The sequence below is a fragment of the Adiantum capillus-veneris genome, chromosome 11, assembly GCF_014529385.1.
Source record: "Adiantum capillus-veneris isolate H3 chromosome 11, ASM1452938v2, whole genome shotgun sequence".
Taxonomy (NCBI): Eukaryota; Viridiplantae; Streptophyta; class Polypodiopsida; order Polypodiales; family Pteridaceae; genus Adiantum; species Adiantum capillus-veneris.
This window is the reverse complement of record NC_140941.1, coordinates 59,320,498-59,345,517: the sequence shown is the minus strand read 5'-3', so window position 1 is coordinate 59,345,517 and position 25,020 is coordinate 59,320,498.

The window sequence follows — 25,020 nt, the reverse complement described above, 5'->3', positions numbered from 1 at the left end:
AAGGACGTGGTGTAAAATTGAGGGTGTTCACTAAAATCATGCATGGCATTGATCTCTATCTACCTTTATCCTCTAATTACAAAATCATATTCTTCTTTAAGATAGTAGATTGTATTCAAACAGCTTGAGCCTATTTCCTTGCGCACAATCTATACTATACAAACCATTTGTCTTAATCGTTGCTCTGTTAAATGTGTGATTGGACATTGAGGCAATGTAGGACAGCCTCTTTTTTTGTACACATTAGGTTCCTTGAAAATTCGAGAATATGAGTATCATACCCTACTTGAGTACACACACACACACACACACACACACATACATACTACATATATGTATAAAGATATGTACATACATATATATACACATGTGTGTGTGTATACATACACTCACATAAATGTATATATGTGTATTTGTGTGTGTGTGTGTAGCTGTTTAAATCTTAACTAATAAGACATAATTGAATTTTTACATTCACAAGACAGCTGGCCAAGGAATAAAGAACTGATATGTACAAAAATAACTCAGTATCAGAATTATTTAGGTACAATGATTGTAGGAAAGAGATCCTCTTTCAGTAAGACTAGTAGTAAAAGAACTTCCCCGTTCCTCGGTGAGTACTTCATTAAAGTAAGGTTGCTTGCCAAAGAAAAGAAAACCCTCTAAGATAAGATAGAGTCCTTACCTGCATCCATCCAAACAAGACAACAATCGAGCTAGCCTTGGATGTGTTTTACAGGTATCAATGGACCATATCAGTTGTTATCCATGTCCATCTTACAGAATTTAATTACTTTAGACAAGCTAGGTCTTTTATTAGAGTTTGTATGTTTAGCAGTCTTTACCTATTTCTTCCAAAATGAGTGGTACAATCTACCTTCTAATCTGAGTGGTGAAGTCCACCAGGAAAAAAAAATTTAATATAGTGAGGCTTACTTGTTTAGCCATAGCTCGGTATCTATGCTTAAGCCCACAGTAGCAACCATATACTTACCAATCAAATAGAGTAAAAAAACTCCATTTTTACCAAGTGGAACCTCATGTCACGAGCCATATCCCAGTATTTATGCCAAAGCTGAGAGTATCAACCATGTACTTACCTTCAAACTCCCAAGATTTCTCTTGAGTCATTAGCATCCCAGAAAGTACAATAGTGTTCGGCCTTGTTTGAGTTAAGATACCTTCATGTTTCCACAGCCATGGGTACTAGATGGGCTAAAAAAACCCCAACACTTTCTCCTATATGAAATCATGAGGGAAAGTACTTTACACAAATTCAAGTGTGGCCATAGTTCATGTTGGAATTATGGTTGCAGAGAAACACACAGCTTGGAGAAGATGAAGGAAGCTCAAGGCACACAATAGAGAGTGTATTACTTAGTGTGCAATGGAAAGATAGATAGCCCTAGAGTGATGGGCGTATATACAATGATCGGGGGAAAAAACCTCCTAAAGAGGGAAAAAATGCCCCGGCGGTCCTAGTGTGTTCACACACATCACTACCACATGTATATGGTAACAAATCCCCCCTGGAGTGATGCGGTGAACGAGAGCTGGCACATGAGTAAAGGGAAGTGCCATGCCCTAAGGACATGATCAGTCCACAAAGGGGAGTAAGCCCAAAGATTTGCGAAAAGCTTCAAGCTTCTCATGAGACAATGCCTTTGTGAAAAGATCTGCAAGGTTGTCCTGTGTTGGCACATAAGCCAAGCTGATCTCTCCTATTGAGAGCCTCTCCCTGACATAGTTGTAATGCACCTCAATGTGCTTTGTGCGAGCATGAAAAACTGGGTTCCTCACAACTACCAATGCACTCTGACTGTCAGTGTAGATAGTGTTGGCAGTGTCCTGTCCAACACCCAAATCAACCATAAGGCGTCTGAGCAATACACACTCAAGCGTAGCTATGAAGACTGCCCTGTACTCAGTCTCACAACTCGAAGTGGCCATAGTAGGTTGCCTCTTGCTCAACCATGATATACATGAACTACCAAGCATGAAACAAAAACCACTTGTGGACACTCGCGTGTCAAAACAACCAGCCCAATTTGAGTCCGAAAAAGCATGTAAGTCTAGCGGCAATGATCCCCCCTTGGGATAAAACAAGCCAAGATGTAAAGTGCCACTAAGGTAGCGGAAAATCCTCTTGACAGCCTGCCAATGCTTAGACCTTGGGCTATGCATGAATCTGCTAGCCTGTGAGACTGCAAACTGAATGTCTGGCCTCGTGTTGCATACATAAATGAGGCAGCCAACAGCAGTTTGGTGAAGAGTGACATCGGCAGGATTGCAAGAATCATGTAGACTCAACTTCAAACCTGTTTCCATGGGAGTGGCAATAGGTTTGCAATCCTCAAGTCCAAACTTACATAGCAATGTCTCTATGTAACTTTTCTGACACAAGGCAATACCACCATCACACTGCTTAAACTGTATACCCAAATAATGATGCAACAAACCCAAATCTTTCATCTTGAAAGTAGCATTCAAATCAGCCTTAAATTCAGCAATATGCCTCTCATTTGGTCTAGTGATCAGCAAATCATCAACATAAAGAACCACAATGAGAAGTACATCACCCTCACGCTTTACATACAATGTGTTTTCTGCTGGACTGTTACGAAAGCCTCGTTTAGCCAAATGAGTGTCAGCTTTCTCATACCAAGTACGAGGAGATTGCTTCAACCCATACAAAGCCTTCTTACATTTCCACACTTTGTCCTCTTGTCCTTTTATGACAAAACCGCTAGGTTGCATTACATAAACTTCCTCAAATATGTCACCATTCAAGAAAGCAGTAACAATGTATGATTGATGTACATCCCAACCAAAATGAGCTGCCAATGCACATAGAAAATGCACAGTAGTCATACGACAAGTGGGAGCAAAAGTCTCTTCATAATCTATGCCTTTTTGTTGTGCATAACCCTTTGCAACAAGTCGAGCCTTATGGCGATCGATCTCACCATTTGGCTTGCGTTTCAACTTGTAAACCCACTTCGTACCAATGGCCTTTTTGCCAGGAGGCAAATCACATAAAGTCCATGTGTCATTTTCTATAAGTGCATCATATTCTAATTGTATGGCAGCCATCCAATTTTTTGAATTATGTGCTTCATCAAAAGACAGAGGCTCCTAAACATCATGTAAGCTAGACACAGCCAAAGCATAACAATCTGATGCATAAGATGCATGGCGAGAGACTAAATGAGTACGACTAGACAAAGGTGCATCCAATTTACTATCACGCAAAGTGTGCACCAGCCATTTTGGCATAGCTCTAGCCTGCTCATTTTCAGCCCTTTCCTCATCAAGTACATCATGTGCATCTGCATCAATAATAGGCTGATCTAGAACATTTTCAGAAACCCCCATAGGCTGTACATTTGCCTCATTGGAACTTACATTCCTATTTCCACCACTGAAAGTCAAAAAAGTGTCATAAATGTCTTGTGAGCTTACATTACTGTCTCTAGTACATGACAGCAAGGGCTGAATAGAATCTTCCACAAACACCACATCCCGTGAAACCAGAATACGTTTTGTTTGCGGATAATACAACCTGTAACCTTTGCTTTCAGAACTATAACCAACAAAAATACATTTGACAGCCTTATCATCCAATTTTCTGCTCTGCGCTTGTGGCACCAAAGCATATGTCAAACAGCCAAAAACACGCATGTGCTCAATAGAAGGCTTTCTATCATGCCATGCTTCATATGGAGTAATAGACTTCAAAGCTTTCGTAGGACACCTGTTAAGTACATAAGTGGAACACATGATGGCCTCAAGCCAAAAAGAATGCGGCAAAGCTTGACTTAACCATACATCGTGCCATTTCTGTCAGTGACCTGTTTTTCCTCTCAGCAACACCATTTTGCTGAGGTGTATAAAGCGCTGTACATTGGTGTTTTATCCCACGACTAGCCAGAAATGCATTAAATTCATGAGACATATACTCCCCCCCTCGATCGGAACGGAGGGTGCCCATAGTACATTTCGAGACATTTTCAGCCATAGCCAGAAATTGTTTGAAGCACATAAAAACTTCGGACTTCGCTTTAAGCGGAAATACCCATGTATGCCTCGAATAATCATCAATGAAAGTCACGAAGTACAGGTAATTGCCCAAGGACGGAGTTTGCATGGGCCCACAAACATCACTATGCACAAGCTGCAACATGCATGTGGCCCGAACTGACCATCCTTTGGAAACTTAGAACGCTGCATCTTACCCAAAATTCAGCCTTCACAAACATGTTTGACAGGTGCTTCAAGAGGCGGCAAATAAGCAGCCATATTAGATTTCTACAAACGCAGCAAACTGGCAAAATTCAAATGACCAAAACATGCATGCCAAAGTTTTGCATCTGAAATAGCCCTTGAATCTTCAATAGCATTTGCAAAATTTTGTCCACACTTGTAATACAAAGTAAGCTTATACAGCCCACGGCACAAAAGGCCAAATGCAACAATTTCATCACCAAAACTGAGATCATGAACTGTACATCTGTCATCCACAAATTTGACTGCAAGTCCAAGTCTAGCAAGTGCAAATACAGACAAGAGATTCTTCTTGATCGCAGGTACATAAAGTGCATCAACAAGTGTGAAAGAATTTCCATTAGCAGCAGTAAGCACAATCTTTCCAACTCCCTAAACTGGATAAGAGGCATTGTTGGCACAAGTGACTGAATTCCCATGACGGACAGACTCGAAAGAGGTAAACAATTCACGATGTGAGGTAATGTGCTTTGTAGCACCACTGTCGAAATACCACACATGTGAATCTGCAGCAACTGACAAGCATGCATCATGGACAGCAGGATTGTAAGTGCACTCTGCACTAAAAGCCCATTTTGCATCAACATCAGCATTAAATTCTCCTTTTACAGAAGACTCAACAATGGCTGCATTTGTAGTGCAACCAGCATTTGCAATGGAACCACCGTGTTTCTTTTTAGCCTCTTTTGCCTTCAACTTAGGACACTGCTTGATCAAGTGATCATTAGCTTTACAATAATGGCAACGCATCTTCTTTTTTCCCTTATCACCAGAATTTCTAGACGAATTGCTGCCAACAGAAGCATTAGGAACAGAATTTTTGCCACTCGCAGCCGAACCATAAGAAGTGGCTACATTGCTGTTACCACCCTTTCTTTGAGAAGCAATAAAATCTTGTTCAACTGCACACGCTGCCTAGTCCTGTTTTTTCTGGAAAGTGACTCTTGCAACAGCAATGTGCATAATGCATCAAACTTGACAACTTCTAGATTTCCTTGGGTCATAAGTCTCCAAGTACTAGCAATAGTCTGGTAAGAATCTGGTAAGACATCAAGAACAGTTTGCACAAGTGAACTGTCTGAAATGACTTCACCTGCAGAAATAAGCTGCTCATTGATATCTTTGACACTAGCAAGGAAAGTGTCCATATCATCTTCCTCATGCATAATCTTCGACTCCAGCGGCTTGCATAAAGACCTGCTAAAATATCCCAAGCCTGTTTTACAGATTTTGCTGAACGGATGTGAGGAACAATGGTGCGCTTCACAAACAACGCAATCAATGCATGAGCCTGTGCATCGTTTACATCCTACGAGCTTGTTCTGTCGTAGGCAAAACAACTCTAACAGCAGCAATCCTTGCAGGAAGACCTGCAACATCCTCAACATCGCCTACATCCTCAGAACCAGGACATACACCAATGTCCTGCACAATGTTCCAGACACCCTTTGACACAAGAACATGTTGCATCATATAAGCCCACATAGGGTAGTTATCCCCATCCAACCTATCCTCAGCAGCAAACATCTTGAACACATCTGTGTTGTTGTTGTCAGCCATGGTAAATGTTGCACCTGATGTGAAAACTGCCCGAAAATAGGAGAAACAAAGCGGGAACAACATGTGCTATATAGCACAAACCGTAGGAGACTATAAGGCACCTATAATGCAGAAAACGGCACTAACAAAAATTCTGCACAAAATGGTGAAATAGCTTGTGCAGTACTGCCTGTAGTGGAAACGGAGGCCAAAATGAGCCCAAATCGAAAATCTGAGCAGACCAAGCTCTACGAGCTTGCCTGAAGTATTTGTCGACCTGCGAATGCTCGCCAAAGTTCACTGAAATCGGAGAAAGTGAGCAGGCGTGTGCTGGAGCAGCTGGCGACTAAGCCCGGGAGGACGCAACCTGCTCTGATACCAATTGTTGGAATTAGGGTTGCAGAGAAACACACACATCTTGGAGAAGACGAAGGAATCTCAAGGCACACAATAGAGAGTGTATTACTTAGTGTGCAATGGAAAGATAGATAGCCCTAGAGTGATGGGCGTATATACCATGCTCGAGGGAAAAAACCTCCTAAAGAGGGAAAAAATGCCCTGGCGGTCCTAGTGTGTTCACACGCATCACTACCACATGTATATATGGTAACAATTCACCAAGGAAAACACCAAAAGTATCCGTGTAAGTGTTCGACAAAGATCATCACCATTTTTGATGCAAAAACGAGGTTTCAATACCCAGGTTCCATTTATATCAAGTGCACTCATAGATCACCAGCCATAGCTTCACGCCAAATTCGAATGTATTAGCTATATACTTACCTTTAGAATCCCAGGTTTATTAGCATCATACAAAGAATTGTAGTGTCCGGCTAAGCTAAGCCTGCAAAGTCTTGTAGCAGCTAAAAAGAGCCACAAAAGTTGATTTTGAGTGTAACTACTTCAAAGAATAAACTCCTCCCTTTTTAAAAAAAAAAACCTAGTTAAGTCAGCAGTTGTTAAGACGTGCAGTGGCTTGAACAAAGCCAAGAGAATCGGAGAGATGCCAGATGATGCGCAGTTTTTCCTCAGAAAACTAGTCGACAGAAATCCCCAATATTCAACCTCTTTAACTAACAAATAAAATTAGGTAATCATTTAGCAATCAAATGCCTTACTACAAGATCTAAGAGCCACAGTGGATAACTGTCGAAAAAAAACCAGTCAAGTAGAATACTGCCGAAAAAAACCTGTCATAATAATCAATATCTAATTCTCCTAAATGATTTTCTCATATTAAACTGATCATTTAATGTGGGGAAGGCCAGGGGAGAAAAAGCTAGAATATTGGTTAAGCTAGCAGACCGGCCACAGTAGGGATCCAAAGGAGGGAAAATAGGGATCCAAAGGGGGGGCCAGCTGCAAAAGATCCATGTGCAACAATGGGCTAAAAAGACCCTAAGGTTCAGCCCATTAAGACTTCCAAAATGCTAAGGTTCCAAAATTCAAAGGTTGTGTCCAAAAGGTCAACTCTAGGGAAAATTGGATGCTTTGTGTGTGCCCTAAAAGTCTTTGCACATCCCTACATGGGAGGGGGCGAGCTCTAAAGGTAGGGGATGAGAGAGAAAGCCACACACACACACACTGGCTCCCTTTACACAAAGGGAATGAGGGACACATGTCAGCTCCCTAGGCCAGATGCCCACAAGGTGTGCCCAATTTCTATTGGATGACCCTTGAAGTGGACCAATGAAAATTAAGCTAGAGTAAATCTAGTTTAATTAATTTAAAAACATTTAATAAAAGAAACCAATGAGAATTAAGTCTCCTAGAAGACTATTGGGCAGTCTCCCAAGGGGTCCAATGAGCATCTAGGAGCCCCATGGCTTGCCTGATTCCTATTGGCCAGGAGGCAAAGGGGTCCAATGAGACTTTAGTTTAATTATTTAATTACCTAAAGCTCTCACAAAAGGGGAAAGGGGGACACATGTCAGAAGGCTATCACTTATGTTGCTTAATTGTAATTGGCTTGACTTGGGGAGGGCCAATGAGGCTTCAGGAAGATCATTTAGCAAGAGGGCTCGCCCAAGAGAGAGAGGGGGCTGATTTTTGCAAGGCATTGACACACACACACACTCACACTTGACCATGTGTGAAGAAAGAATACTCTATCTCCTCCCAAGCTTTAATGGAGAGCTCATCACCTACTCCAAGCTTGTGAGATAGAAGCCTACATCAACACTGTCTTGGCATGTGGATGCAAATCCAACCAAGAGCCAAGCTTCAATGCATGCTCATCTTCTCTACCAAGCTAATTACTAAGCTAAGATATGCTAATATGAGTGATTATGTGAGGAGATGTACATCTTTCTCGTAAGATACTCCTTCTTCCTCTCCATCTACTCTCATACCCTGCTAGCTCTCACCATCTTCGAAGGTGTGTGAGGTCTTGGGTCTGAGAATGGGGATAATTCAAGTTGTGTTTGATTAAGTGTTTTGCTTAGTGCATGAAGCTTCCATCTTCATTGCACTAGCTAGTCTTGAAGGAACACAAAGAATTGTATTGTACAATGTCTCTCTTGATGGGAGAAACCATAATACAAAGCCTTTTGGAGGGGGGACCGGCTCCATGCAAATCCGGTCCTCAACTGTTGTCAATAGCTTAATTTCCCTCTCTTTTGAAAGTATTTTTGATGCTATCTAACTAGGTGTTATGCTTTTTGTTGCTCTCTCCACCCAAGCACTCTTGTAATTCTCATTAGGAATCTACTCTAATGAAATGCCCACTATGTTCATGCTAATTTCCGCTACACATAAGTTATTAGGCCATTAAATGTTACATTGGTATCAGAGCTCAAGGTTTCTCTTTTCTTGCTCAAGAAGGGAGGTCCTCAAGCTAGCTACAAATGGTTGGTATTATTAATTGCCTATGAGTAAGTAGAATAGGGATTTTTCAACCTTGCAGTGTGCTTGCCTTCGTGCAGTTAACGGGGCATCACCGTCGAGAGCTATGGTCTTAATAGTGGAGTCCTATAGGGCTTTCCTACGGCTTAACCACTATTGAGCTATTAGAAGCTGGACAGGAGCCGGTGCTGTTTTGGTGTCGAAAGACTCTCTCTTCTATTCCTTGCAATTAATGGTATTCGAGCCACGGGTACAGTAGCTTGAGTGCTTTTTCTAAAGGGGTAAAGAGGAGTAGCAACTAGGGCTTGAAGTGCCAAAGTACACCCAAAAAGTTTACACCTAAAAGTTGTTAGAATGGCTGACAATAGTAAAGAGAGTGAAATTAATGTTGATAACTTTGATTTTTCTCATGAGCAAGCTACTAATGATGCTTCAATGCTTGTTAACTATCTTGTTTCTAGGCTTCAAGAAGCCATGGGCAATCCATCTCTCCAAAGTGAAGTGCAACGGCAGTTCCGTGCTCACGGGATTCTCCAAGCATTATAATCACCATGACGAGAGAGCACCTAGGAAGCCTCCTTGTGAGACTACCAAAAGAGGTCTCTCTCCGATTCGGGAAGAAGAAGAGAATCCTTATGAAGGGCTCAAGAATTTACTTCTTGATGATGTATCTCCTTCCCAAAGGAGAACTCAAGAGCCTCCACTGAAGGAACGAGAAAGAAGAGAAACTCCCGCCACCTTGGCGGAGATGGCTCCACAAAGACGGCGGGCTAAACGCTCTCCATCACCACCAAAGCGGAGAAGACCATCATATTCTTCTCCCCAGCACAATTCAAAGAGGGATGATAAAAATCAAGAGAAGAAAAAGGTGAGAAAGAGGACACCCTCTTCTCCATCTTCTTCATCCTCTTCCTCTTATGAAAACTATGGTGAAGATGACAAAGATCAAGACAAGAAAAAGGCGAGAAAGAGGTCACCCTCTTCTCCACCTTCTTCAAATTCTTCACCCTCTGAAGAAAGTGATGGTGCAACCTTTGAACTGATGGGGGCTTTTCACAAGCCAAGCTCCCATACCCCTCTTCTCTCGTCCCCACCCCATGAAAACCCCCTCTTATGGAGGGAGTGATAAAAGGCATTGAAAAAGTAAGAAAAAAATAAAGTATGATTATGTAAATATATAAGAAAGGTAAAATAGGCCACCTCATGCCTGCGGGGTAGCCCATCCCCACCTTGCCTCCTTTTTCTTCACTGTTGCCCCGCCGGGTGTCCCTTTTCCTCTCCTCCACTCAAAAGGTCAACCCCCTCTCTCTTCCCCTTGTCCTTTCTCCTTTCTCTCTCCCTTGAAGCTACCCCACCCCCTGTCCTTACCAATAATGCACCCTAACTCACATGCCACCTCTCCTATCTTCCAAAAGAGTATACCCCACCCCCCCTTTTCTCTCTCCTACACTCTCCCATGATCCAAATACCCCCCTCTTTCTCTAAAATTCGAAATCTCTCTTGTCTTGTAGCCAGATGGCCTCCCCCACACTCACACACACTTAGTTTCACTGAAAAAGGTGCCCACAGACCCATCCCCACCCAGTGGTTACCTGATTTTCTTGTGTTCACACACATCTGCACACAGATTCACCTCTGAACACACTCCCCTCTCTCCCCTCTTGTAGTTACTTTATTCTCCATGTCACCTCTCTTTTTTCCATTAACCCATCTCTCTCTCTTAGTCTCTCTCTCATGAGACTGCTGTTCTAGCACATATACACACAGCCAGACAAGTGGGGCCCACAGTCACATGGCCTGTGTAGATAATGATTTCTTCATTTCTAAATTCTAGAATTTATCCCCCCTCCTACCCTATATAAAGAGGGTTCACCATCACACTACACACACACAACATCACCAAAGAACACACTATGCACTGTGTGTGCCTAGTGCACACACACCCACCCACACCATCACCATCACCATCACCGCAATCACCATGCTTGTCTTGAGCATGACCTCTACACCCTTGGCTATGGAAGATGAAGGGCAACTAAATGAAGGATGATGGCCATAACCCTCGTGCGAGTCTTCGCCATCAACTCCCACCTATCCGCCATGTGCTCTACCACTCTCTCCCTTCTCATTCCCCTACCCTATGCTCCCCATTTCATCGCCTTATTCTCTAAATAAAGCTTGAGGTTTTGTGAGTATGTTTTCTTGCAATGTTTTGCCCATGTGAGGTGTGCGGAATCGCCACCTAGTCTTGTGTTTGGAGTGAGCTTGTGTATGTATGAAGAGTGTGCGGATTCGCCATCCTTTTGTGGTTCCTAAGTACTAAGCCGCTATACCCCCTCCCTCACTCTCTCTCTCTCTCTCTCTCTCTCTCTCTCACTTGATCTCATTCCCTTTCCTCTTCATCATTACTCCCAAGCATCCATCTCTCTTGGATGAAAACTTTGTTATGGTGGTGTGTTGTTTGCGTCCTAGCCGCCGAAGATAGGTGGTGCCCCTGTTTGCTTTACCATGACAGGCTCGAGGCGCGCCATTCGGTCCCCGATGTTTTAGAGGCCGTCGGGGTTCGAGGTTCGATTTGCTCCCGTCATTTGGTGCCCCCACTGAGGAGGACTTTCTAAGACCCTTCAATTTACAATGCTGAAAGTGACGCCCACTATCAATCATGGACGAATGGCTGAAGGAATTTTTTAACTGGAGGAAGGAAGAAGAAGAGACGAAGGAGGCACTAGCCGCCTTCATTGAGGTGCTACTGCCAGGTTGCAGTGTCGTCAACATTCAAGAGGTAAATTCTCCATCTCGTGTCGCTCGTTCTAACTATAAATTGAGAGCATTAGGTGGGAGGTCGGTGAAGTGCCATCACTGTTGTCAACCAAGGCACACTGTCAATGAGTGCCAGCAACGAAGGCAGCGAAAGGGCTGAAGTCATCTACATCGACATTCATCGCAAAGAAGTCATTCACATCAAGGAAGGGAAGCAAACGGTGAGACCTCTTTTTCCTAAAGAAACTACAGTCAAAGTTATAACTCCAACGTGGCCTAAAGGGGCTGCTCGAGCCAAAGGCAAGGAGAAGATAAGCCAGTCTGGAAACACATGACCCCGAAGGGAGAAGCATCTGGCCAAGCAAGTGCTTCAAGGTCAGAAAGCCGGGTTGTACCCAGTTTGCCAAAGAGGAAGTCATCCGAAGCTAAGCAGAGAAAGGTCGCCTACCGATTTGCACGACGCATGCGAGTGCTACCAATCCACTTCGACAATCCGGAAGAAGAAGTGGTAAGAAGATTCCCATGTCCTAGAGAAGAGTGGTTCGGCTACTGCTCTCGCTGTTTTGGAAAGAGAGTGGAGGATCTTCCTCCTCTCCCTGTACAACTTATCCTGAAGAAGCTCTCTACCACGGGAGAAACCCAGTGGGCTGGGGACGAGTTGCAACTGAATGGAGTAGAATTCATGCAACACGCCGACTACCAAAATTACCTGCAATTGCTGTTAGCCAAGAGGCTGGGAGTGGTCAGACACGTCGCCATCACCCCGTACATGCTGAGCAATGAAGGAAAAGTAGAGCCCATGAAAGGCGACGACCTCTTGTGGATGTGCCGACTCATCAACACTGGCATGGTAAGAGTATAAGTAAGTATTTCATCCTCTGTGCATGATGGAAAATAGGCCAACGGAATTCCCGTTCAGATTCTTGCAGCATATGCATGTGAATATCTATGTAGATAGGAAAGTCTTCTACCAACAGAAGATCGTACACCTATTCGGTGCGGCGGTACTAGGAGAAATCCTCAATTCCCCGAACCCTATCATTCTCCCCATATTAGATTACCATCATTCCTTTAATGTTTCTATCTTTATCTTGTTTTAACCTATCCACCCACCCTTGTAAAAAAACTGCTATGAGCCGCTACTGTTAATGTAATGTAAAAAAAAGGAAAAAAAAAGAAAAAAGAGGTTTGTAATTTCCTGAGTCACTACCATGGCAAGTGTTTCTTTCCCCACGTTCAGTGGAAAGAAGGGAGAGGATCTCACCACTGACTTTTTGGATGATTTCGACATTGCTTGTATCGTCTCCAACAAAGATGACGATGCTTCACGACTTAGAATTTTTCCTCTACTGATGAAAGTAGAGGCCAAGTCCTGGTATAATGCATTGCCCCAGGCCACCAAGAATGCATGGGATGTGTTAATGGATGCTTTTGTAAAGAGGTTTGGTGGAGGCACAACCTCGGAGAGGCTATGGCAGTTACTGACAGAATTAAAGCAGGGAGGCCTGCTGGAGTATGCCACCTACGAGTCCAAATTTGTGGACTTATGGGAGAGATGGATTGCCTCGCTGGAGGAAGGTGAAGGAGCGCCTAATTTCCTAAAGAAGGACCGTTTCATTGCTGGTCTATGGTCGCCGCTTAGAGAGAAGGTGAAGGGAAGGTTTCCTGCAACATATGAGTTGGCAGTCGAAGTAGCCCGCCTTAAAGACAAGAAGCTACGCATGCAAGCAAGAGTAAACGAGTCAGAGGAAACAAGCTCGATACAACCAACCCCAGTGACTGCAACAGCCAATCATAGAGTCCAACCGTAGGAGGCATCAAAAGAGCAAGACCTGCTGAGTCGCATCACCACCCAACTAGAGAGTTTATCTGTGCATCTGGTGCAGCAAGGGCATGCACGTGGCAGGAACCCAGAACAAGGAAGAGGACAACGAAGGCAGAACCCAGAGTACCACTGTTACAACTACGGGGAAGATGGCCATGAAATGTACTACTGCCCACACCCGAGGAGGCAGAATTTCAATAGAGGGGGGAGACAGAATCGGATCTCTCCACCAAGAGCAAGACCACCGCCACTCAGGAAACCAGTCCCACCTGTTCAAATCCCACCACCAGCGGTGCAACCACAGCTGGCCACACCAATTCGACGCCAGTCACCAATGCAACCACCACCACAATCACCACTTACAATCATCCTACGCCCACTATCAATTGGTACCCGCACACCAAGTATCATTGGTCTTGCAGAAGAGGTCAAGATGAGTGTAACAGAAGAAGGATCAAGTAAGAAGTTTATTCAAAGAACTCAAGCAGTGGAACAAGAGGTTAAAGAATCAAAAGATGCTACCCAGGTGGGGGAGGTAAGTCAAGAAAATTGTGTTACAAATGTGAGTACATCTTTAACCTTGAATGAAATAGGCACCAAAACGATCAATCGACAGCATTGGGCAGTAAGGGTAAGAAGGTGTAAAGTCTTGATTAGGCCTCGTCAGAGTAAGAGGAATGCAAAGGGCATGAAAGATACAAGAGAAGAGGAAGACTAGCCTACTGGCAAGGCTTTGCAGAAGGTGGACAACATATCAAGCAAAGGGGAGGGCTTTGAAAACGGAAGCCTGTGCACCAGCATGGACCCAGGAGATTGTAGCAAGCTAAAGGAATCTTGCATCAAGGAAGTTTCACTTAAGGACCATAACGAAGAGGTAAGTATGACTGAAGGTTTGGAGTTGGATATTGCTCCAGAGGCTTGGCAGCCGAGCAAGACTTTATTGTGTAGTGTTATAGACTTAGAGATGGGTAATGCCTCTAGTCTACTGAAGCGTGTTATAAACTTGGAGATGGGTAATGCCTCCAGTTTATGTGAGGGTGTTTAGAGTAAGTTTGATGATCAATATGTTTCCAACCTTTTAAGGATGTTCCAAACTCCTCCACAACACAGCATTGTGTTTGCATGGGATGCATCAGACCTATGGCTATGGCTAGCCGCTATAACATATAGAGATAAGATCAGCATGGAGATAAGAGCAAAGGAGCCATGGATAGACAAAAGTCTAATAGAATGCAAGAATGAAGACCTCATTCGCAATTTGGTACAATTTTTTACAAATAGTGCATCCTCTCTTTGGAGAAAGGTAAGTGAATTACGCTTGTATTTAAGCCGCAAGGTAGGTGGCTTGCTATTAGCATCAATAAAGGAAGCTGACATGTTTGAGCACACCCAAAAGAAGCATGATATGCTTGCAGTTTTTTCTAGTCATGGAAGTAAGCAGGATTCTGAAGACAACTTGAGCTCACCACACCAACAAGGCGGCCATATATGGTGGATTCTTGGTACACTCTTGGGAATCAGAATTTTCAGTTCTGCCTTTGTAGGAGCCAAGATGCTCATTTCCCCTCTCACTACTGGTGGTTACAAATTTGGTCCAATTTGGCATGCAAATTATATTGTTCAGACACTGCAGACAATGATCCTATTTTTCACTTGGGATCCAGGAGGACACTGGCACAAAGTTCTGGAAGCCATGGGCTTCCCCTTTAATCAACCGACACTATTCCAAGGAACAAGCTATCACCCGAACCTGTTACAGATTCATGAATATCCCAGAAATCTCACCAATGGCCAAATGGAATGGCTAATTCAGAAGGCAACTCGATATCGGATCCTATAGCTAAGCAGAAGAAGAAACAGATGAGCTAGAGACATGAATGCCTCTAGCCAAAAGGGGAGGGCTAATGATGGGGGCTTTTCACAAGCCAAGCTCCCATACCCCTCTTCTCTCGTCCCCACCCCATGAAAACCCCCTCTTATGGAGGGAGTGATAAAAGGCATTGAAAAAGTAAGAAAAAAATAAAGTATGATTATGTAAATATATAAGAAAGGTAAAATAGGCCACCTCATGCCTGCGGGGTAGCCCATCCCCACCTTGCCTCCTTTTTCTTCACTGTTGCCCCGCCGGGTGTCCCTTTTCCTCTCCTCCACTCAAAAGGTCAACCCCCTCTCTCTTCCCCTTGTCCTTTCTCCTTTCTCTCTCCCTTGAAGCTACCCCACCCCCTGTCCTTACCAATAATGCACCCTAACTCACATGCCACCTCTCCTATCTTCCAAAACAGTATACCCCACCCCCCCTTTTCTCTCTCCTACACTCTCCCATGATCCAAATACCCCCCCCCTCTCTCTAAAATTCGAAATCTCTCTTGTCTTGTAGCCAGATGGCCTCCCCCACACTCACACACACTTAGTTTCACTGAAAAAGGTGCCCACAAACCCATCCCCACCCAGTGGTTACCTGATTTTCTTGTGTTCACACACATCTGCACACAGATTCACCTCTGAACACACTCCCCTCTCTCCCCTCTTGTAGTTACTTTATTCTCCATGTCACCTCTCTTTTTTCCATTAACCCATCTCTCTCTCTTAGTCTCTCTCTCATGAGACTGCTGTTCTGGCACATATACACATAGCCAGACAAGTGGGGCCCACAGTCACATGGCCTGTGTAGATAATGATTTCTTCATTTCTAAATTCTAGAATTTATCCCCCCTCCTACCCTATATAAAGAGGGTTCACCATCACACTACACACACACACAACATCACCAAAGAACACACTATGCACTGTGTGTGCCTAGTGCACACACACACACCCACACCATCACCATCACCGCAATCACCATGCTTGTCTTGAGCATGACCTCTACACCCTTGGCTATGGAAGATGAAGGGCAACTAAATGAAGGATGATGGCCATAACCCTCGTGTGAGTCTTCGCCATCAACTCCCACCTATCCGCTTTGTGCTCTACCACTCTCTCCCTTCTCATTCCCCTACCCTATGCTCCCCATTTCATCGCCTTATTCTCTAAATAAAGCTTGAGGTTTTGTGAGTATGTTTTCTTGCAATGTTTTGCCCATGTGAGGTGTGCGGAATCGCCACCTAGTCTTGTGTTTGGAGTGAGCTTGTGTATGTGTGAAGGGTGTGCGGATTCGCCATCCTTTTGTGGTTCCTAAGTACTAAGCCGCTATACCCCCTCCCTCACTCTCTCTCTCTCTCTCTCTCTCTCTCTCTCTCTCTCTCTCTCTCTCTCTTGATCTCATTCCCTTTCCTCTTCATCATTACTCCCAAGCATCCATCTCTCTTGGATGAAAACTTTGTTATGGTGGTGTGTTGTTTGCGTCCTAGCCGCCGAAGCTAGGTGGTGCCCCTGTTTGCTTTACCATGACAGGCTCGAGGCGCGCCATTCGGTCCCCGGTGTTTTAGAGGCCGTCGGGGTTCGAGGTTCGGTTTGCTCCCGTCAGAACCATCAAAAAGAAGAGGCCATAGGAAATCCTATGCCGCATGGAAGAGGTCGTCCAAGTTGAAGAAATTCAAAGAGGGAGGGAAGAGCATCTCTTTCCTTACCTATGATGGTAGCTTTGGTGCTACGGACAAAGTCTTGGCCTTTATCCAGCAATTCAATGCGGCGTTTGGAGATGAGGGCTTCACGGAGTCCTCTAAGCTACGCCATGTAGCTATGCACTTTCAAAAGTTCGCCAGACAATGGTGGTCTAGCCTACGAGCCAACGGTGAAGCTCCATGAACATGGAAAGCTTTAAGAGCTTCCATTATGAAGCAGTTTTTGGCCACTGATACCAAAGACAAAGTACTCACCGAATGGCGAAGCTTAAAGCTCTCTCCCAATGAATCTATCCACAAATATGTAGATGAGTTTTGGGACCTACAACTCAAAGCCACTGTCTTCAAAAAGTTGGATTTGGAGAGCAAAAGCAACAATTTTGTGCGGTCTTAACCGAAGAAATGGCGGAGTATGTCAACTCCCAAAGACCACGTACCATATCGGCGGTAATACACCACACTATGGTTGCATCTCGAATCAATTTCCAAATGGGGGTAAAAAGAAATAATAAGCCCCCGGAAAATAAGGGTTCCAATGAGCCTAAGGGTAAGGACAATGTCCAAAAGTCTCCTAAGGGCAACTCCAACAAAGCTAAAGAGAAGGGAGTTTACAAAGGTAAGAATAAACTCTCTCCTGAAGAGCTTGAGCGTTATCGTAAGGATAACCGGTGTTTCAAGTGCAGCGAACAAGGGCATGCGTACCGCGCTTGTCCCCAAAAGAACAACCGCCAACATCCTCCTAGAGCTTCCTTGGTTGAAATCCAAGAGGAGGAGACTCACCAAACACACCACAAAGGATCTCCTCTATGCCATGCTTGGGGAAAGGTAAGAGAACATGATGCTTTTATTCTCTTTGACCCTGGTTCCACTCACAATTTTATATCTATGGAGTTAGCCACCAAGCTAGGCATACAATCCTACGAGATGGGAGATGTCCTACCCGTAGACAGTGCCTTCAAGGGGCAAGAAGCTTCAGTCACTCCCTTAATTGGGAAATTGAGGCTTCATGTCCAAGGCTATGTGGACAAAGAGGACTTCTTTATCTCTCCTCTCAAGCATGAGGATGTAATCCTAGGGGCACCATGGTTTGACCGCCTGGCTACCGATGTTAAATTTCCTGAAAGGAGAATCTCCTTTAAGTTCAGGGAAAAAGACATGTATATAGATGCTAAGGAAATGGGTAACACCATCCCCATTGTACATACACCAGCTTTCAACAAGTCAATAAAGAGCTCTATTTCCGTGTACATGATTTTTGTTAAAGATTCTCAAAATGAACCTAATGCTTTAACAAACGAAAATAAAAGCAACCAAAAGGAATTAGAGTTATCCAATTTTCTCAAGGGGTTTCAAGATGTTTCATTAGAAAATTTCGGAGGTCATTTGGAGGGCCTTGTAAGAAATTGTATTTCTCTCTCTAGAAACTTTTTTTAAAATGCACTTGCACCTTGTGAGTACATCCAAAAGGACAACCAGACACTTTAAAAAGTAGATTGATATTCCCAATCGTCCTTGAAAACGGTCACTTTTTTATTTAATGTGAGCGTCTTTTTGAGGAGGCAGGTGCGGCGCATTCAAGGCAGCTTACGGCATCACTGAAAGTTGAAAAGTCACAAACTGTCAAATAGTGATAGATTTTGAGGCTTTTGACACCACCAATGCGTCCGGAACGCCAAAATACCCTAAAAACGAATGTCTACTTGTCTCATTCTGACATCCGGAGAGGCAAAAAATGTCAAAAAACTCCAAAAAATGGGCTTTTTACTTAAGGCGCGCGAGGAGGCATTCTAAAATGCTAGAATGCCCCTCTGCGCGCCGTTAGTACAAAGCTCTTTTTAGTGATTTTTGGACAATTATCTTTCAAGAAAGCCTACCCATGTTTCTCTATTGCACTTTTGCACCATGCTCTCTCTCTCTCTCTCTCTCTCTCTCTCTCTTTCTCCCTCTCCCTCTCCCTCTCCTTTCTATAGCTTAGCATATTTAAAGAGAGAGAGAGTGAGAGACTCCCATTACTAACGACGCGCATGGAGCATGTTTTGACCTGAAAAAACACCTCCTCGCGCCGTTAGTATAAGGTAACAGAAAGACTCTCTCTCTCTCTCTCTTTCCCCCGCCTTACTTCCTCTCTCTATAACACTCACACATACACACATAAACACATACACTGGTGGATGCACAGTACTAAAGGCGCGCATAGAGACATGCACACCGGTTGTGCCTCTCTACGCGCGCCTATAGTATAGAGAGAGAGAGAGAGAGAGAGAGAGAGAGAGAGAGAGGGGGGGGGGGGGGGGGCTCTTTGTGTTTGTGTGTGTGTGTGTATGTTATATTTGTGTGTCTGTGTGTTTGTGAGTTTGTGTGTCTCTGTGTGTGTCTGTCTGTGTGTGTGTATGTTATATTTGTGTCTCTGTGTGTATATTATATTGTGTGTGTGTGTGTGTGTTTGTGTGATCAAAATGCACTTTGTAGAATTGTAACAATGGGTGTGCGTGCTAAGATGATGAAGAAAAAACCTATGTGATAGATGGAGGCTTTTTTAGATATTTTTTGACATTTTCCTCTCAAAAAGCTCTCTAAAAGAGGAAAAAAGGGGCTTTTTACTAACGGCGCGCGATGAGGCATTCCAAAATTTTGGAATGCCCCCTCGCACGCCGTTAGTAAAATGTTCTTTTAGGGGTTTCTGACATTCTTTGCCTCTTTGGATGTCGGAGTTAGGCAAGGACATTCATTTCTAGGATATTTGGGCGTTCCGGATGCATTGACAATATCAAAAGTTTCAAAATCTTTCACCACTTGATAGTTTTGTATCTTTTTGAATTCTAGTGATGACATAAGCCGTACCAAATGCACCGCATCTACCTTCTGAAAAAGGTGCTCGCATTAAATGAAAGAGAGTGATCGTCTTTAAGGACCACTAGATTATTAAATGAGGAGAGGGACACCTTTTATATTTTTGTTAATATCAATCTATTTTTCTACGTAACGTAGGCTCTTCTCTCATTAGAGGAGCTTATTTCCCTCTCTCTTCCAAAAGGCCCTCCAAAAGACCTCCGAAATCTCCTAATGTTATTGACGACATCCCTTGTGAGCTACCTCCTAAACGAGATAATGATGACCATGCAATTGAACTTCTTCCAGGAAGTTCACCGCCTAAAAAACCTCCTTATAGAGTTTTTCAAGCTCAACAAGAGGAGATTATGCGGCAAGTGCATGAGTTAGTTGAGAAGGGCATGGTTAGGCATAGCTCATCTCCATTTTGCTCACTTGTGCTATTAGTGTAAAAGAAAGACGGCACATATCGTATGTGTGTCGACTATAGAGCACTAAATAGGATCACTATCAAGAATAGGTTTCCCGTTCCATGGGTAGAAGACCTATTTGATAAGCTACAAGGATCGACCTACTTCAGTAGGGTTGACCTAAAGAGTGGCTATCATCAACTAAGGATAGTTGATCAAGACATTGTAAAGACCGCGTTTCGCACTACATTTGGTCTTTACGAATACATTGTCATGCCTTTTGGCTTGACCAATGCACCAACCACATTCAACCGCTTGATGGAGAAGCTGTTCAGGCCTCATCGAACCTTCACTGGAGTGTTCTTTGATGATATTATCATCTACTCTAATTCATTGGAAGAACACAAGCAACACCTCCAGGTAATATTTCAAGTTTTAAGAGAGAATAAACTTTATGTTAATCGAAAGAAAAGTGAATTTTTCTTGTAAGAGATTCAGTATTTAGGTCACATTATCTCTCAAGATGGCATCCAAATGGATCCATCCAAGTTAGAGGTAATAAAAGGATGGCCTAACCAAGGAATCTGCATGAACTAAGAAGCTTCATAGGTATGTGTGCATACTATAGACGCTTCATAGAAAATTTCTCACAAATTGCGGGACCATTACATGACCTAACAAAGAAAAGCGTTAGGTATACATGGTCTGCTAAGGAGAACAATGCTTTTGAAAATCTTAAAGAAAAGGTTATCTCTCAACCTGTGCTTACACTACCGGATCTCTCAAAACCATTTGAGGTCCAATGTGATGCTTGTGGTGATTGCCTTGGAGCTGTTTTGCTCCAAGAAGGGCACGGCATAGGCTATGAGAGCCGAAGGCTCGACCCTATTGAGCAAGCTCTAGGCATATACAAAAAAGAACTCCTTACAGTTCTACGCCTTAGACTCATGGAAGCACTATTTATTGGGGACTCCTTTCATTCTGCGAACGGATCACCAAAGTCTTAAGTACTTCATGACACAGACCAAGCTCTCCGACAAACAAATGAGGTGGGCAAATTTCCTTTCGCAATTTCATTTTCATATTGCTCACATTGCTGGCAAGCATAATCAAGTAGCTGATGCACTCTCAAGACGACCGAGAGTGAATGCGGTTTCCATAGCAACTCACAATGATCTATCTTCAATGATAGATGAGTATGCTATTGATCCCGATTTTAGAGATGTGATTTCAGCCCTTGCATTAGGGAAGAAAGAAGAACCATTTACTTTACAAGATGGTTATCTTCTCTATGGCAATAGACTATGCGTTACTAACTCACTACGTGAGAAAGTAATGTATGAATCTCATGCTCCACCTTATGCGGGGCATAGAGGGATTCAGTCTACCTTAAAGGGAATTGAAACATATTTCTATTGGCCTACCATGAAAGTGAACATACAAGAGTATGTTTCCAAATGTGTGGTATGTCAAAAGACAAAATTTGATAGAGGGAAGCAACCCGGATTGCTTCAACCCTTGCCAATCCCTAATTCACCATGGGAGAGAATATCCATGGATTTTATCTTTGGATTGCCTAAGTCTATCCATGGGAATACGGGAATATGGACGATAGTAGACAGGTTCAGTAAACAAGCTCATTTTATACCTGTCAAAAAGACTATCAAAGCCCATCAAATGGCAACCCTCTTCATTTCACAAATTTTCAAATACCATGGCTTGCCAATGTCCATAGTGTCGGATAGAGATCCTAGAATGACCAGTAATTTCTGGAAGGGTCTCTTTGAGAATTTAGGAACAAGGCTAAACTTCTCTTCAGCCTATCATCCACAAACTGATGGCCAAAGTGAAATAGCTAACCTAAGATATCGTCGGATAGTCTTACCGCCTCTTAATACCTTGTCTTCATGTCGGAGAATGGAGTCGGGCTGCAGCACCTCCTCTTGGTCCTCGATCTCTGGTGGGTCTTCAATAGTTGGTTTTTGAGGTGGCTCTCCTTTGTAAGGCTTTAATAGGCTCACATGAAAAGCATTGTGTATGAGCCAATGATTGGGCAACTTAAATTGATAGGCCATGTCATTGATTGGCCTAAGAATCTGGAAGGGACCATAGTACCTTTTTGCTAGTTTAGCATAGTACTTTTGGTGGCCCGTAGGATTCTTGCCCGTTGTGTGCCTTAATCGAGCCTTGGGAAACTTTAACAAGACCCAATCGTTCTCTTTAAAGGCTTGGGCTCTTCTGTGCTTGTCAGCAGCAGCCTTTTGCCTTTGCTGTGAGATAGAGATAGCATAGAAACAAGCTCAACAAGAGGAGATTATGCGGCAAGTGCATGAGTTAATTGAGAAGGGCATGGGAGGTTTGTTAGGCGGTGAACTTCCTGGAAGAAGTTCAATTGCATGGTCATCATTACCTCGTTTAGGAGGTGGCTCACAAGGGATGTCGTCAATAAAAACATCTTGAAACCCCTTGACAAAATTGGATAACTCTAATTGCTTTTGGTTGCTTTTATTTTCTTTTGCTAAAGCATTAGGTTCATTTGAGAATCTTTAACAAAAATCATGTACACGGAAATAGAGCTCTTTGTTGACTTATTGAAATCTGGTGTATGTACAATGGGAATAGTGTTACCCATTTCCTTAGCATCTATATACATGTCTTTTTCCCTGAACTTAAAGGAGATTCTCCTTTCAGGAAATTTAACATCGGCAGCCAAGCGGTCAAACCATGGTGCCCCTAGGATTACATCCTCATGCATGAGAGGAGAGATAAAGAAGTCCTCTTTGTCCACATAGCCTTGGAAATGAAGCCTCAATTTCCCGATTAAGGGAGTGACTGAAGCTTCTTGCCCCTTGAAGGCACTGTCTGCGGGTAGGACATCTCTCATCTCGTAGGATTGTATGCCTAGCTTGGTGGCCAACTCTATAGATATAAAATTGTGAGTAGAACCAGGGTCAAAGAGAATAAAAGCATCATGTTCTCTTACCTTTCCCCAAGCATGGCATAGAGGAGATCCTTTGTGATGAGTTTGGTGAGTGTAGACATGTAGTAGTGTTAGTGTGTATACGCGCTTCACTAGGGGCACTTTTCTCCCACTGGGTTTTTCCCCCTGGACATCTGGTGTGAAAGGACACCTTATCTCTTAGGGTCTCATATAAGCTTTGTAGCTCTGAGTTTGTATATACTCTATTATTCTAATACAGAGAGAAAGACTACAGAGATCTCGTACACAAGCTCTGTGTCTTCTCCTTCTCCATCTTCTTCCTACTCTGAGTTGCTATCTTCCTTCTGTTTCCTGTTTCATCATCTTCAACAATTGGTATCAGAGCAAGGTGATTTCCAGAGCCTCTACTTGGGTTTTCGCATCCGCGCGCGCAATCGCAGTTTTCAGGCAATTTTTTGGAAAATTTGCTCATGGGAGCATCCTCGAGGTTCCGGGAGTATTCTGAATAGGCGACCTGGAGTTTTACCCCCCTTTTGAAGCCGTTCAAGCCCTCAGAATTTTGTTTTGAGCAGCGTAGCAGAAGTTACTTTTCGGAGGCGTTTAGATCAAGAGGGTGTGTTTTTTGACAGATTTTCTTCAGGTAAACAGTTCTTTTGGGAAGCAGCTTGTCTTAGCTTTGTGCTGAGATTTTGTGTAGAGTTTTTCTTACATTGGAGAGGAGATTTGTGAATCTCTTGGAGGTTCTTTTGCTCTCTTGTGTGCATCCACAGTATGGCTCAATCTACGAAGAAAGAGATTTTTGGTGCGTTTACATCCGAAGACAAATTGGATGGTACCAACTATTCTCTTTGGTCTTTTATGGCCAAAAATGTTTTGGTTGGTAAAGGATTGTGGGATTATGTATCTGGAGATGAAGTTCGTCCAGGTAGCATTGCACCTGCCACGCCTGGTCGTGGTGTAGCTGTTGGTGCAGAACCCTCACAAGTCACTCCAGAGCAAAAGAGATGGGATACTAAAGATGCACAAGCTATGGCTGTGATTACCTTAACCATAAATAGGACAATCACACCACATATTAGATCTTGCAGAACTTTTGAGGATGCTTGGAACACTCTGCAAGCTATGTTTGGAGGAAGAAACGCTGCCAGAGTAGAGTTTTTGAAGAAACAACTTGACAAAATACAGATGGACGAAGGTGACGATATTGTCGAGCATCTTACAAAAATCAGGGATCTTAAAGAGCAATTTCTTAGCATTGATGAAGTGATTCCAGAGAAGGACTTGGTTTCCAAAACACTCAATTCACTACCACCATCTTATTTGACTTTTCAGACTTCTTTGACTCTGTCTTTGCGAGCTAATCCTGAGCCTCTTCGTTTTGAAGAGTTAGTGGCTTTGCTATTGTAGGAGGATCAATCACGTAAGAACAAGTCTTTACAGGTGGATGGTATGGATCATGCTCTTGTTGTATAGAACAAAAACAAGAATAAAGAGAGTGCTCATCACTCCAAGTCTGGTGTAGGACAGTCTTCAGAGAAGTCTAAAGGTGATTCCGACAAGTCCAAGAAGAAAGGTAAATGTCACTATTGCAAGAAACCTGGTCACTACATTAGTGAGTGTAAAAAGCGAATTGCTAAAGAAAGAAGAAAGAGTCAAGTTTGGTTGTTTCAGCTTCTGGTGATTCTTCTATAGCTAAAGAAGAGTCTTTAAACTTTGTGCAGGATTCTTATGCTTTCTTAGTATATTCAATTTTTTTTGTTTACAGTGTTGACGAGACACAAATGATTTGGTACTTTGATAGTGGTGCATCCAGGAATATTACTTCAAGGAAGGATTTGTTTTGTTCATTGGATGCAGCTCCAGCAGGAAAGAAGGTGACATGTGCAAATAATGCTTCTTATCCGATCAAAGGCGTTGGTAAGATTTTGATTACCATTTCAGATGGTTCAGATTTATGCTTGCCAGATGTCTTATATGTTCCAGGGATAAAGAAGAATTTTTTGTTTGTATCCTCTCTTGCAAAAA